This window comes from Equus quagga, chromosome 8 (assembly GCF_021613505.1).
Source record: "Equus quagga isolate Etosha38 chromosome 8, UCLA_HA_Equagga_1.0, whole genome shotgun sequence".
In the NCBI taxonomy this organism is placed as follows: domain Eukaryota; kingdom Metazoa; phylum Chordata; class Mammalia; order Perissodactyla; family Equidae; genus Equus; species Equus quagga.
The window spans coordinates 53,018,357-53,034,549 of NC_060274.1; the positions used below are offsets into that span (position 1 = coordinate 53,018,357).

At 37.5% G+C, this 16,193-nt stretch overlaps 1 protein-coding gene across 3 annotated transcripts in view; it reads right to left on the minus strand.

Moving 5' to 3' along the window:
- The window catches only part of SEMA3E (semaphorin 3E), a 260,812-nt gene that overhangs the window by 97,969 nt on the left and 146,650 nt on the right, over positions 1-16,193 (minus strand). The window lies entirely within an intron of this gene.

Below are 16,193 nucleotides of genomic sequence, written 5' to 3' on the forward strand. Positions count from 1 at the left end.
CTTCTAGCCTGTAAAGTTTCTGCTGAGAAATCTGCTGATAGCCTGATGGGGGTTCCTTTGTAGGTTAGTTTCTTTTGCCTGGCTGTCCTTAGTATTTTCTCCTTGTCGTTGACTTTTGCTAGCTTCACTACTATATGCCGTGGAGTTGGTCTTCTTGCATTGATAAAGTTTGGAGATCTATTGGCTTCTGTCACCTGAAGATCCATCTCCCTCACCAGATTTGGGAAGTTCTCAGCCATTATTTCTTTGAATAGGTTTTCTGCCCCTTTCTCCTTCTCTTCTCCCTCTGGTATACCTATAATCCTTACGTTGCATCTCCTAATTGTGTCTGATAATTCTCGGAGAGTTTCTTCATTTCTTTTAAGTCTTGCTTCTCTCTCCTCCTCTGCCTGCAGCAATTCTATATTGCCATCTTCCAAATTGCTAATTCTTTCCTCCATATTATCGGCCCTACTGTTCAGAGCATCTAGATTTTTCTTAATCTCCTCTATTGTGTTCTTCATTTCCAATATTTCTGTTTGGTTCTTCTTTATCGTATCAAACTCTTTTGTGACATAGCTCCTGAACTCGTTGAGTTGTCGGTCAGAATTCTCTCTTAACTCATTGAGAATCTTAATGATGGCTGTTTTGAAGTCATCGTCATTTAGGTTATATATCTCATTTTCTTTGGGATTGTTTTCTGTGTATTTGTTGCTTTCTTTCTGTTCTGGAGATTTAATGTATTTTTTCATATTGCTTGATGTTGTTGATTTGTGCCTCCGCATGGAGATAGAGTTTAGTTGCTCCTTTCACTTGTTTCAGCTGCTGCGGTGGGAGGAGCAGCTGTTTATATTTCACCAACCAGGAACCCTGTCTGTAGTTGCTAACTGGGCCTGGGCCCCTCTTCGTAGCCACAGTGGCCCTTTGGATTCCCTCCTCTGCCGTGGGGGCCGTCACAGGGGGGCTTCAGGCTGCTGGTGCCTACTGTTGCAGCCCACCTAGATGTGCTCTCTCCTTGGGGTCTGCAACGGTGTTATGGGCTTTTCCAGCGGCCAGGGGTGGGATCACTTATATTTGTCGCTCCGTTGCTGTCGGCACCCACCAAATCTCACTTGTCCTCTATAGGTCGCAGGAGAGCTATTGGCATCTTCTACAGTCTGTGGTTAGTACACCTAGCTATGCTGCTTTTGCCCTGGGGTCTTCCAGCCTTGTGGCTGGCGGCTGGGTGCCTTCTACTGGTGCTGTGCAGAGGCTTTCCCTAAGGCTGCTGTGAGCCTGTAGGGTTTCCCCCTAGGCTACTAAGCTGGGTCTCTGGAACTCTCTCCAGCCGCAGTCCTCTCTGAGATCTCGGGCAATCCCTAGCCTCACGGGGTGGGCAACGGCAGCTGGGGGTCGCCCCGCCCTCTGGGATTCTCTCCAGGCCTCTCCCAGAGCCGTGAATGCTCAGCGTGGCCCCTCTGCTAACGGCAGACAGAGAGTTTTGTCTGCTGCCCGGGCGGAGCTCCGGCGCTTCCCCTCCGGGTCACAGGACCGGCCTTTGAAAATTCCCCCCGCCCCGGTCCTCTCCGAGATCTCCGGCAATCCCTAGTCCCACGGGGCGGGCAACGGCAGCTGGGAGATCTCCCTGCCCTCCGTGTCTCTCTCTGGGACCCTCCGGGCGCCCCGAGCACCAGGCTGGGTCTCCCCGCCAATGGTGGGGAGAGACTCTCCCCGCGGGCTCAGGTGTGCAACTCCAAAGTTTCCCTCTGCATTTAGGAGTAATTGCGGGGGGTTTAGGTAGGGTTCTGGTCACCTGTTTCCACCGTCGCTCCTCTGTTGTGTTCTCGCTCCTGCCCTAGATGTGTGTGGATCCTCTGGGGGCGTCCGTTGGAAGAAAGCCGCTTGCGGGTACTAGGCTGCCCGTCGGGGTCGGAGAGTTTTCACCTATTTCCACATCCTCCCGGAGGAAAGTCCATCCGCCTTCCGATGTATAGTCGCGTGGGTGTCTCAGACGTCCTGAGATGCTGTCTGGATATCCTTTGTCAAGCGATAAGTGTCCAAATAATTGTAGACTCGAAGGGCGAGAGACAAAGAGGACTACTCACGGCGCCATCTTGGCTCTTCTCCTGGAATCAATATTCTTGATTGTAGCAATGAATCTATCAGTGGATCATGCATGATTCAGGAAAGACATCACACAAATACTTCACTATTAGGTTCGGTTGCAGCCTTGCCTCAGCCTGAGGAGAGTTATTAACAATACTCACTTGTGAGGATTAAGAATAAGGATCCTGGAAGTGAAACTGTAGAATTTATAAACTTTACTGATTCATTATTTCGGAAAAAATTCTTGTACTGAGGGATAGATTTTCTCAGATGACTTCTAAAATCCATTCTAACTTGAGATTCAATTTGGTTTTGGAAGTATAATTTTACTATGGGTGCATAAATTGTTAAAAAGGCTCTTCTATAATGTGTGTGTATACATATATATATAAACATAAAACAAAATACAAATTCATTTTAGGATCATCTATCATTGGAAAGATTTTCATGACTAGCGAACACCTCATCAGTAATTCAGAATAATGTTTTATATTCTTAACATACAACTTATGAGATGCAAGACACTTCTTCTCAGAATATCAGCATCCTTTCTTATTTATTTTTCTTCATTATGTAAAATGATGACTTCTTTAAACTGTATTTCCGCAATTTGGAAGTATTAGATAACTCAACCAATTCTTTGGAAAAATATACCAAGTTCAGCTTTTCAATGTTCAAATAGATCCTGGTCAGTAAAACAATCTCCATATATTATCCTACATTCCCCTAAATCACTACTTCATAATGATTATTTCCAGGACTATTTGAACATGCTATTTGGGGGGAAATTCTCCATAGCATTTCTACACATCAATTGACAGCTTTTCTTCTATACTGTCTTTTCAAACAGTCTTGGAAGATAGAGATAGAATCTCCCTCCAGCCAAATGGAAGATTTGTTTCCTGACCAGGATAATAAAGATAATGTCTCCCTCTAGGCAGAGGTTGGACAGGTTTGCTAGCAGACCCCTTAGAAAATTGGGAGTTTTCTAAGTTTGAGATTAATCAGGTATAACATATATTCATTGTGTATGCAGTGTCTATCTGGGCTGCTAAGCCTCACTCCCTGGGAGACTTGAGGGGGAAAAGGCAACTGATGGAAACATGAAGCTCATACTGCATGCCTGCTGTGAGTAATAGAGTCCTTTATCTCTAACCCATGAGTTTCATATCTTCTGCCAACATCTATGAAATGGTGACAGGCTAACTTATTGTCTTGAAAATGAGGTGAAATCTCAGACCCTTCACAGTTCTTGACACAAAGAAAAGATAACATATTACGTAATGGCGAAGATTCTAGTATTGTCAGAATAAGTGTTTCTAGTAGCAAACCTAATAATGCAATTACTCTAGGAGTAACAAAATCATTATTTTAGGTACATCTCACAGTGTTTCACAAAAAACTCTTTCCTGCTAACTTTTTCAAGACATAGCATTTCTCCCTCCTTTGATCCTCTGTATTGTTTTTCTTACCTTCTCTACCTAAGACGATAATGATTTGTGTATTTAACTTCAGTTCTTTCATTAGACTATAAGTTACAGAGGGCAAGGCAGTGGCTTATCTCTGTATCCCTACCAATACCTACCTGGTACAATGCCTTAAATGCAGTCACTGTTTACTCAACGTCCATTGACTGACTTGTATCAATCAATACACTTCCATCACATGCTTTGAAAAATCAATTCACTTAAGGAGCTTCCAGTAAAGTTTGAGAGATAAGACTTCATTGACACGAAAATGTTGTAATCAGTGTCAGATGAATGAGACAAGTAACAATTTCCAATTTAATCAGGGAGGAAATCCTGTAAGATGTTAGCAATAATCTGGACTTTGAAAGACTAGTAGGATTGCTGAGGGCAGAGAAAGGGATCTTAACCAGATCATTTTGGGTAGATGGAAGGAAGAGAGGTAGAGATTAAATTATGAACACTCACTACTATAAAATCCAACACATGGGAACTCTCCAAAGGAACAACGGAGTTATAAATTTACTCGTTTTGTTTTTGCTGTTGTTGTTTTGGTTTGGTTTTTCAACAAAATTTAACAGTCTCAGGACTGCATTCAAATGTTCACAAAGGTGAGAAAAGATGACAGAGAAAGACCTCACTGGAAATGGAAAGTTATTTTAAAGCTATCATGTACAAATGTTCTGCCAAGATAGTAAGGGAAAAATGATTTTCTTCACTTGTTTTGGCAGTCAGGAAGTCTTTTGGTTCTGCTCCAGAATTTAGTGTCCAAAAAACACCGTAAAATTAAACTGTTTGTTCACACAAAATATTTTTAAAGGCAGTAACAACAGGATATAATGATATTTCCAAATCCCTGCACCAAAAATGGTACAAAAAGCAAAAGGTTAAATACACATCATTTCATCACAATACTCCTACAATATAGTTTCATTGTTTCAATATACATTAACAGGCCATTTACTATTCCTGCATATCTCAAAGGATAAATGAAACATAAAATAAAATAAAAATTTAATTACAAAGTAATTTCTTCTGGACTCCCTATTGAGTCTCATAATTATACCAGGATTAAGGATTTAACAACTTATTGTTACAAGATGTTATGACACTCAGACATTTAGGAGAGCAAAAGCAGATAAACAAAGAAGAAATCATTTAACTGTCTAAAAGAAGAGCATTTCCCTTCTTATTTTAAAAAAATTAAATAAAACGATCCAGTTAATATGTCTCTCTTCATCTCTCTTCATGGAATACATTTAATTGACTAAGACACTATTATAAACTCATTTAATATTCTCTTCCCAATTCTATTATGCTAATGAATAATTGAATAATAGTGAATGTTTATATTTTAGTTTTTCTTTCTATATTTTACATCTATGTATAGTATCAGCGTCCATTAATGTAATTTTAATTCTACGTCCTATAAATATCATTAAAATCAAGAAAATATATTTTGACGATGACACATTAAAAGAGTCCTAATGGTTTATAGGTGGTGGTCTTTAACCTGACACACATTATCCTTCTCAGTGTTTATGCTTTTATACTTAATTATAATGACTGTCATTACTCAAGTAGTTTTTATGGCAGAATTATAATCTTTTGGATTATAGACAAGATTTGTATTTGAAATGTTTATACTCCAAAGTATTTGAATTAGAACAATATTATAACTACAAAAACATTATTGGCCTGATGCATACCTTTTTTAGTGGATGAAATTTACTCAATTGCTATCACTAATGTGAAATACCATCTGCTATTTATATGCAAATTACATTTTAATGCCTTTCACTCAACAAAAAATTAAATTTAAAATACAAGATTTTTTTCACCTTTGATGCAATAAAGTTGAATAAATGAGAAAAGTATAAATATTTTTACAAAGGTGTCTAACAGCGCTATATCTACAGATATCCAAATTAAGAGTACAATTTTAGGTAAAAATAATAGTGTTGAGAATAATTTCAGAAAAAAGCACTAAAATTTAGACACTTAGAGGAAAACTGTGAGTGAAATTTTGTTAAACTGAAAGTTTATTACTGAATATGGAATATTCTATGAAGTCCCTTAAAATGTAGATTTAGTAAACAAACAATCACTTTTGATTTCATCATGGAATGAAAAAAGAAAAGAAAATTTTATACCTCAAACTAGTATTGCTATCTTCCAGAGAATAATTTTGATTTGTTTTTCAGGAAATCTGAGTAATTCTTAAATGTGCACGGATTGCAAGGGGCTATAAGACAGAACACAGACAAGCTAATCTCCTATCTGTGGTTGAATACTAGAGCCTCCTGGGGCTCTCAGCCCTTACTGTAAGTAAACAAGAGGGATACACTTCCTTCTCATATTAGTCAGTGGTTTTTCTCCACTACTCTCACCAACAACTGTCTCACTAATTTGTTCATCATTGTTATGGTAAAATATAGTCATGAAAAGGTAATAAGAACCAAGAGGAAAGAAATACCTTATAACTAAAGGCAGAACTAGTGTTACACTGAAGACCAATGTGGGCGACATGAAATTCACACCAAAGTAGTAACCTGGCTCTCAATGATGTGACATAGTGCAACGAGTATAGGCTTCTAAGACAGGTGGACATGGTTTTAAATTGTGACTGCTACTTACTGGCTTCATGACTCTAATCTCTTCCTTCCATCTATTCAACATGCTGCTGCTAAAACAATCACACTAAACTACAATTCTAATTGTGTTATGCACATACTCAGAATCTCCCACTGGTTCCTGCATTGCCTAGGAGATTAAGTTTCAACAGCATAATAGTCAGCATTCTTCAGTATCTATTCTCAACCACATTTTAATCCTTAACTTTCACTCTGTACCCTGTTCTCACCCATATGCACCCATCTCACCTATTTACTTCAGCCAAGGATATTAGTCATTATTTCAAACTGCTTTAAGATTTCCGTCCTTCTTCCCACTACTCACTCTGTTCCCACTACCAAACTGTGCGAATAAAAAGTCCAACTATCATTCAAAGCCCAATTTAATTTATATCTCCTCCAGGAAACCCCAGGCCTCAGCTTTTATATACTTTCTGAGCATTTTATTTGGACCTTTATTATAGTTCCATTCAAATTGTGCTATGACAAATGTCTGTACATGTGTCTTCTCCATTATGTTATAAATATTTTAGGGTAGGAGCCATTTTATTCATTTCTGCGTATGTCATATCACTATATATGTTTCTAGAACTTAGTTGAATAGCCCCTAAAAGCATGTAGTATTCTTACACCTCACTTAGAAATGGCAGTATATTGGAATCATGTGCTGATTCTATGTCTAGTTTAGATAATAATCATGACAGCAAATATTTAGAGGGTACTTACTATGTTCCAGGCACTGTTCTAGGCACTTAATGGCTTTTTAAAAAATTTCTTAGAAAATTCCTGATGAAATCAGAGTTCTAATCTAAGAATTCTCCCATTATCTGTGGATTTTAGAAACTTTAGAAGAGAGTAACGTGCAGAAGCTTCCCTCTTTTGGCAGATGGGAGGTTCTCATATTAGATAAGACAAACAGAATTATAAAGTTAGAATTTTTACAGTGAAGAGTATGATTTACCATTAGGATTGACTTTCCTATTTTTGAGTGAAGGTCAAGGGTCTTTTACAAATGTGACAAAGATATAACAGAGCGGAATTTCACTGTGAAAAGAGTGTTATTACGTGGCCTAGGAAATGCAATGAATTAAATAATTTATAATGCAAATTCAGTAACTAAAAAAGGCTAATATAATACAGTGAGTCTGTTAAATGGTAAGTTCTTATCTATTTCAAAATTGCATGAGAAAAATCAGTCTTATATAACTATGTAAGTTCTCATTATTACATATAAAACAATTATTTACTTAACATTACATATAGGACCAGTATTTCCTAGGGCTTAAGGGACACATAATTCTCCGGTATTTTCAATGTTGGATGCACATTACAATCACCAGGGAAAGTTTTAAAAAGTACCACTAATTATTCCTCAGTTCATTCCAGGGGTAGGGCCAAAGCATAGATATTATTTACCAGATCATCAGGCACCATTAATGTGCAGTTAAAGTAAGAACTATTTCCACACTGTAAAACAACATCCTCACTCTGTGTGCCAGTGGGGAAGTGGGTAGGTGGTTGGCGAGGAAGAGGGTAGAAAGCAGACAAAATTAGCCTAAAAGAAATTAGAGAATAATTAGTTTGAAAATAGTTCTGACAATTAAGTATAATGGGATTTGCAAGAGGGCAGACACTGAGGAAAGCAGATTTATTAGATGATATCAGGATTAGCAACAGGCACATTTTTATTCTTTCAGTGTCTGGATTCTTTGAGTACCTACATCTTCAAAGATGAACATAACACAGTACCTATTCTTAAGGAGCCATCTTATAAAGTAGACTGACAAGTAAACAGCCAATTTTAATACAATATGAGAATCAAAACCAGACCAAGGAATAAGGAAGGCCTGGGAGAACCTTCTCAAAATCTAGTTTAGAGGAGGAAGAAAATAGCTTAAAAGAAAAAACAGTGGCTATGCTTGAAGGCAATTCCAGGCAAGAAGAGTGTATAAGGATAAGGAGATATTAAGAAGAAAATAGAGGTGTTTGACATCACTAATAATCAGAGAAATGAAAATCAAAACCACAATGAGTTATCATCTCACATCTGTTAAAATGGCCCTTATCAAAAAGACAAGAAATAACAAGTGTTGGAAAGGGAACGCTTATGCACTGTTGGTGAGAATGTAAATTGGTGTAGCCACTATGGAAAACAGCATGGAGGTTCCTCAAAAATTTAAAACTAGAACTATCATATGATCCAGCAATCCCACTTCTGGATATATATCCAAAGGAAATGAAAACAAAATCTTGAAAAGATCTGCATTTCCCTATTTACTGCAGCATTACTTACAATAGCCAAGATATGGAAATAACCTAAGTGTCTGCCAACAGACCAATGGGTAGAGAAGATGTGGTGTATATGTACAACGGAATATTATTCAGCCATGAGATAGAAGGAAATCCCTCCATTTGCAACTACGTGAATGGAGCTTGAGGGCATTATGCTAAGTAAAATAAGTCATATAGAGAAAGACAAATACTGTACAGTATCACTTACATGTAGAATCTAAAAAAGCTGAACTCAGAAACAGAGAATAGAATACTGGTTGCTACATGTGTACCTGTGATGGATGGTAATTAGTCTTTGGGAGGTGAACATAATGTAGTATACACAGAAATCAAAATATAATGATGGATACCTGAAATTTATATAATGTTATAAACAAGTGTTACCTCAATAGAAAAAAATTTTTTTTTAAGGAATAATAGTTGCTAGAAGCAAGGGGATGGGGGAAATGGAGAGGTGTTGATCAAAGGGTACAGACTTTCAGTTAAAAGACAAATAAGTTCTGGGAACCTAATGTACAGCATGGTGATTATAGTTAATAATATTGTATTATATACTAGAAAGTTGCTAAGAGAGTAGATCTTGAATGTTCTCACTACACAAAAGAAATGGTAATTATATAACATGATGGAGGTGTTAGCTAACACTATAGTGGTAATCATTTTGCAATATATAAATATACCAAATCAACATATTGTACACCTTAAACTGACACAATGTTATATGTCATTCTATCTCAATAAAGCTGGGAAAAAGGTGCACATAGAAGTGATCTGTTAGCAATGTGTTGGTGTGAACAAGTGGAGATGAGACTAAAAAGGGAGACAAGAGTAGATCATGAGGGCCTACATCTTTGCTAAACTTAAAAATTTTTAATAATTTTTAGTCAGAAGTTTTAGAATGTTTTATAAGATGGAAATTATGGAGGAGTTGTTAACTGGGGCTTTAAAAAAGAATTCAGGGAATTCGTCAACTTCAGTTGAAAAAAATCACATCATTATTTGCACCAATCTCCAACTGAAATTTAGCACTTCTATCATATAAAAGTAGGAAACATAACAGACGTTTTAATATTACTTTAGAGTTGTTGCACGTATCTCAAAATAGCATTAACACTCATAATTAGTTTGAAATTATGGTGCTTATGAGATGTTACTAGGTCTTATTACTTAATGTTAATAAAGGAGTTACATGTTTTCATATTACAAATTGTTATTTTTATATTTTGATAGTTGTATTCCAATATATTTACATTTTGATAACTTTTTTCAATATTTTACTTTGTAATCCTACATATTCACTTAATGCATGTAAGGACCATAAACTCTTCACCAGACTGACAAATGGATCCGTGACACACACAAAAGTTGAGAACCTCTATACCAAACCATATTTGTTGCTGATTTGTAGAGGGAATGATAACATAGAAAAGATAGAAGATAATCAACCCTTAAGAAAAGTCAACAGGCTAGGATGCGGAGCATGTCCAGAAGGAGTGGCATTTCATAAAAGAAGGAGCAGCTCCTCTACCCAAGGAGAGAGGTAGAAAAAGTCCCACAGAAGCAATAGACTTGGTGGTGGGAGAGTGAGGATCAACCTGTTTAATGGCTTCTATTTTCTGATGAAGCTAAAAATTAAAGTTATTCATCTTCCCTGAAGATATCATCAGGTCTAATCAATCATGACATAACCCTGTTGACTGTAGGCTCCATGGGAAGCAATGACTACCCCAGCCTCCTAGTCAAAAATCACTACTTGGATTCATATCCCCATACAACTCTGTATAGCACTCAATCTGACTCCATCCTTTGGAAGTTCTCAAATCATCTGGCACACCCGGTCTGGCATTAACAAAATTCCCTGTAACTTCCACCTATTTTTCCAGTGTCCTTTTACCTTCTTGCTCTAATAAAATCCAGATTGTCCCTTGAGACTACTGTTTCTCTACTGGCCATCTCTAATAATGGTGGCTTTTTTACTTTGAACTCATATGTGAGGAAAATGTTTAAATTAATCCTTCTTGTCTCTTCCTGATCAATGTTGCCTCTCTCCAAACTTGTCTACCCAATAAAAACTTAAAACAAAATAGCAAAAATAAAACCCCAGCTACTTTGAAAGCTCATCTGAGCACAACCATACCACTTGCTATCCCTCCTTCTTGTAGTCATCTACCATCATCCTCTGCCGTGCCCTCCTCATTAACTGAAATTTTTTTTTCACCTACATTATTGCCTTTCTCTTCACAAAGATGATTCATGAGCCATCACCCTGGCCAATTGATGTCCTATCCTCTGCTCTTTCATTGGTCTGGTCCTTCAAATGTATCTCAGCCACACACTCTGATGTTACTTCTCTAGCTCTCCACATTCCAATATTGGAGCCACTAGCTGCAACTAGTTATTGAGCCTTGAAATATAGGAGGCATTTTATTTAGGAGTCTTCTCAAATATCACATCCCAGAAAATCTTTTCCTGACCATCCTGTTTAACACAGCAACCCATTTACTCTCATCTCCCTATCTGCTTTATTTTACTTCATAGCATTTATCACCATCTGGTATTATTTTATGTTTTGTCTGTGTTTTCCAACTTTTTACAACGTACATGTCCTGCTTCTGAAATAATAATTGGGTTATTAAAATTACAAACAAATAAGTAAAATTAAAAATAAATAAAAGTGAAATTGCAGTTGCTAAAATAGTGAGGTACTGGGCATGGATAAACAAATGAATGAAGGGAAGACTGTTGAGGAATCTGTGGATCAAACAGACCAATGGAAGAAGGTTTAGAGGGTATGTGTATCACCAGGAACTCAAATATCACTGGAGGGAGTGGGACTTGGCATATCCACTTTCCACTTTGGAAAACTATTTGGCATTACCTTGTACAGGTGAACATTAACAGCAATTAACCTATAAACAGCAATTCTACTCCAGATTATATGCCCTGCACATGTGTATTGGGAGATGATTACTAGAATGATCATAGAAACACAGATGAAGCAAAATACCGGATACCACCCAAATGTCCTTTGACAGGTAACGGATAAATAAATTGTGCTATATTCATCTGATGGAACATGTTACATACAAGCCAAAGAGAATAATAAGAGTTTATATACAGCTTATACATGTGTGTCAAGCATAGTTCTTGGTTCTTTACTTGCATTAACTTATTGTTATTCTCAGAAAGGACTAATAGTTTCCATTGTACAACTGAGGAAACAGAGGCATAAAGAGGTTAAGGAATTTGCCCAACGTTATAAATTCAGAGGCAAGATTTGAACCTAGAAATCTAATTTGTGTTCCTAATTCACTATTCTACCTCGACAACCAATGAACTATGCTCTAAGTAACATAATTGAATCTAAGAAATAATACTGAATAAAACCAAACAAAAAGCAGTTCCAGAAGACTGCAATATACTATTGTATATCATTTTTACATAGCTCAAAACAAGTAACACGAAAAAATATACTGTACAGGGAAACATCCATTATGATAAGATAATTTAAAAAATAAAAACGAAAAATGGATAAACATAAAATCCAGGGTCATTGCTTCTAGGCAGCAGGAGGCCTGAGGAGGGAAAGGCAGAGGAGATAAGGGTAGCTGTACCTACTATGGGACAGGTGATATTTTCATTCTTGGGTTGGCTGGTGGGTTCACAGATGTTAATTTCATTATTATGCTTTCTAACATATTTACATTATATTCATTTTTTTAATTCTTTTAAAGATTGGCACCTGGGCTAACAACTGTTGCCAGTCTTTTTTTTTTTTTCTGCTTTATCTCCCCAAACCACCCCCGTACACAGTTGTATATCTTAGTTGCACGTCCTTCTAGTTGTGGGATGTGGGATGCCACCTCAGCGTGGCCTGACGAGCGGTGCCGTGTCCGCGCCCAGGATCCGAACCCTGGGCCGCCGCAGCAGAGCACTCGAACTTAACCACTAGGCCACTGAGCCGGCCCCTACATTATATTCTTTTGTGTAGAGCCTAGAAATAAGTAGAAAGTGAGAAAGTAGTGAAAATGAGCTTTGGCTACTCTTTCAAGGCCCCTGATCCCAAAGGAAGAAGGAAGTATGTTCCATCACCAGGTAGACACAGATTTAAGGGAGTATTTTTTTTTTTTTTTTATGAGAGGTCCTGAATCCTGCTTATAGAATGATGAACTAGGTTTAGCGGTTTTACCTGAAGCAGTTTTGCCTGCAGAGGTTATCTGGCAATGTCTGGAGACTTTTTGATTGTCATGATTTGGGGGAGAGTTCTACTAGCATCTATTGGATGGAAGCTAGGGATACAGCTAAACATGCTACAGTGCACAGGACACTCCCTTTCCCAACTTAGACTAATGCAAAATGTCAGTAGTACCGAGATTGAGAAACTCAGAGTTAGATAAAGCAAAGCAGAAGAGATTCAAAATATAATGACAGGTAAATAATCGAAGGAGCAAGGGCCAGAAAAGACAGGAGGAGAGCTTGGTCCGGGAGCAGACACATCACGTCTTCAGAGCCTGGACGGCACTGAGGCACCGGCTCTCATTCTTAAGTCCACTCCTTTAAACAGAATGTCTATGAAGCAGACCTCACTCTAACTCTGCTGTTACTGAAAACAAACACAAAAGGCTTGTTTGGAGTTTTATTGCTAATCACTCTGTGGAAAGAGTCTAGAAAAGTACAAATAACAAATGCAGGTGAGGTGAAGTCACCTCAGAGCTAATGAAGCTTAAGCTTTGGGACTCCTTGCTGGCACTCAGCCCTTTTGCAGTCCTGGGGGGGACCTTAGCAATTTTTAAATTTATGTTTGAAATAATTGTATTTTCTGAGGAGGTCCACCAAACTGTAGACACTTCAGGCCACACAAAATGAAGATGTACCCTAGAATGCAGCAAAGTCATTCAATGTAATAATTTGTATCGCTACTTTCCTTGACATCCTTGCTAGCTGGCACCAGGAAGCTTCAATGGACACACACTATTCTGTTTTGCTCCCCAAGATGCAGTTCATAAGACCTCATCACTTTCCAGGTCTCTTACTCTTACATAGTCTTCACAGGTCACTTCCTCCATAAAAGCAAGTCTTTCCAGCATTAAAGGCTTGAGGGTACAATTAGGCAAAAACTGTAAAGGAGAATAAGTGATTCAATTTCCCCTACTCTAAAGAGGAATCACATTAGAGAGGGAAGCTGCTATCTCTTGGTCTTAGTTCCACATAGGAAACGGCTCAGGAAAATTATGAGACTGTATAATAAAAGTCATCTAGAAAGCTTGTTATAAATGTGAATTCCAGAGACCCATTCTATGAGAGTTACATGATTCTGATCAAAGGACAACAATTTAAGAACTACTTCCTTAACGTGAAGATTCTTAACCTTTTTGGTGTCAGATCCTTTGGAGGATCTTTTCATATTCACATAGTTATAACTTTAATATGGGATTGTATTAGTTTGCTATGGCTTCCATAACAATGTACCACAGACTGGAGGCTTAAACAACAGAAATTTCACAGTTCTGGATGCTGGAAGTCTAAGATCAAGGTGTCGGCAAGATTGGTTTCTTCTGAGGCCTCTCTCCTTGGCTTTCAGATGGCTGCCTTCTCACTCTGTTCTCACAGGGTATTTCCTCTGTGGGCACACATCCCTGATGTCTCTTTGTGTGTCCAAATTTCCTGTTTTTATAAGGACATCAGTCAGTTTGGATTAAGGTTCATTCTAATGGCTTTATTTTTACCTTAATCACCTCTTTAAAGAACCCATCCCCAAATAGAGTCACATTCTGAGGTACTGGGGGTTAGGGCTTCAGCATATGAATAAGGCAGACAAAATTCAGCCCATAACAGAGATTGCTCTATGGCTCCTCCATACTTATGATCCCTAGCTTAGATATTCCTTCACAGAAAAGTGGAGTATGTAGATGATCTAACTGAGACAAAAAGAAGAAAGCCATGTGGTGAATGCCACAGTTAGTGGGAAAAGACCATCTGAGGGAGAGAAAAACCCATTGAATTTGACTGGAAAGAGGAGGTCATTGATGGTCTTAGAGATGCGCGTGTGTGTATGGGGGAGGGTATGTGTATGTATAATATAAATGTATATTCATAGTTTATATATAAATACACATACAATTTTAAAATATATATTGTAAATATACATGTAGAGACAAAGAGAGATCATCTCTTTTGAGAACTATAGAGAAAATAAAAGTTGATAGAAAAAAGGAAAGAGAGTGAAACACAATATGTGCTTCCACTCCATCCTGTAACTACTAAAATGTTAGTAAAAGGACATAATCCAAACAGGACTAATAGAACTTGAGTGGAGAGGCCAAAGAAATATCAGCAACGTTTGGGAAGTTCTACGACATGTGGACAAGTGTTGACTGGCTTTCCGTACTAGAATAGCTGAAATCTAAATGCCTGTAAGGTGAAGGGAGCTAATAAACAAGCTGATTCATGAAAACGAACTTCAGAAATTCTCAGGAATTGGAAGTCTAGAGTCCCACTGAGAATGGGAAAAGTGGTGGGTGTGGATGAAACCAGAAGAAACAGTTCCAAGTCTGTATAAAAAATAGGAAGGCCAGACAACTGAGAAAAAAAATCTGACTTACAGGAGTCCCAGAAAGAGAGTTGGGAGGAAAATGGAAAGAAGGAAAAACAGCAAAGAAATAATGAACATTTTCCAGAGCTGAAGGCCACAGAGTCCTCTGTAGAAGGTCCATTGTGTTCCAGCACAGTGGATGAAAAAATCTAAGAGAAATTTGAGGAAATTTTAAAACACAGAGCTGCATGGATCAGAATTAGAGGGATGAAGTGGCAGGAAACAGGTTATATACAAAACTTTGAGATTAGAATGGCATCAGACTTCTCAGCAGTGTATTGGAAGTCTGAAAACAATGGAGCAATATCCTCAAAACTCTGAAGAAAGTGATTTTCATTGTAGAATTTTACATCCATCTATCAATTACGTGTGAAGTTTGAATAATATTATTTTCAAACATAAAAAACTCAAAATTTTACTTTGGATCCTTCTTCAAGAATCTAGTAGAAGGTGTGTTTCAGTAAAATGTCATATTAAATTCAAAAAGAAGGCTATACAAGTAGGAGACCAAGGGGATGCTCCAGGACGACGGTTGAGACAAGAGAACCAAGATGGATATCACTAATTTAAAAACCAAAAACTTGGACCTGATGGAAACCACTGCAGTTCACTACATTGAGAGGAGTATAAAGACTCTAGTAGAGAGTTCGGTGAAAAATTAGTGAAAGTAATATAAAAATATAAGCAAATGGAAAAAAGGGATAATATTTAATCTGGGGGGAAAGAAGTGCGATATATTTTCCTAATTATAATAACGTATTTAAATAATATGTAAATAGCTACTACTACGTAAATAGTTATTACTTAACTGAAAGTTATGGTGTAGCTGTATTGGGAAGATGAGGGGGCAGATGACTGGGTGTTGCCGGTGCAGTAGTGCACAGATATTTTAGCTATCGTATTGCAAATAAAGAAAGCTAAAATCTTCATCTTCCTAAACAGAAAGTCAACAAATATTGTGTAAAATCAATGATACCAAGAAATAACAGTGCACATATAGAAATATGTACACATATAGAAATAAATAGAAATATGGAGGTAAGAACCAGAAGAAATAACAGAGCAGTTTTAAATAATTTCCTCTAGGAATTAGGAACTGGCAGGGACGAAAGGATGCTACCTTTCATCATAAATTATTTAAAAATG